Genomic DNA, 340 nt, shown 5'->3' on the forward strand with positions numbered 1-340 from the left:
TGAGGCCATGATTTGGGTGACGAAACGACGTACGCACACACTTGGTTTTTACTCAAAAAAAATAAAAATAAAAAGCGGGGAGGTTCACTTTTATCCATTTTTGAAATTCTCTTTCAAATATCAAAATTCACGATAAACCCCTAACCAGATTTTTCATTTTTATCAAATTTGTTTGATTGTTGCACACAAAAGTACATATGTTGGATAGTAAAAAAGATCAACAAGGAGCTAGTTTTGTAAATAGCAATGTTTCAAGTGCTGTGTATGCAATTATACCTAATTAAAATAAGTGGGCTAGGGTGATTTTTCAAAGAATGAACTCTATTCCATCCATAAATAC

The sequence above is a fragment of the Phalaenopsis equestris genome, unplaced genomic scaffold, assembly GCF_001263595.1.
Source record: "Phalaenopsis equestris unplaced genomic scaffold, ASM126359v1 Scaffold001051, whole genome shotgun sequence".
NCBI classification, from domain to species: Eukaryota; Viridiplantae; Streptophyta; class Magnoliopsida; order Asparagales; family Orchidaceae; genus Phalaenopsis; species Phalaenopsis equestris.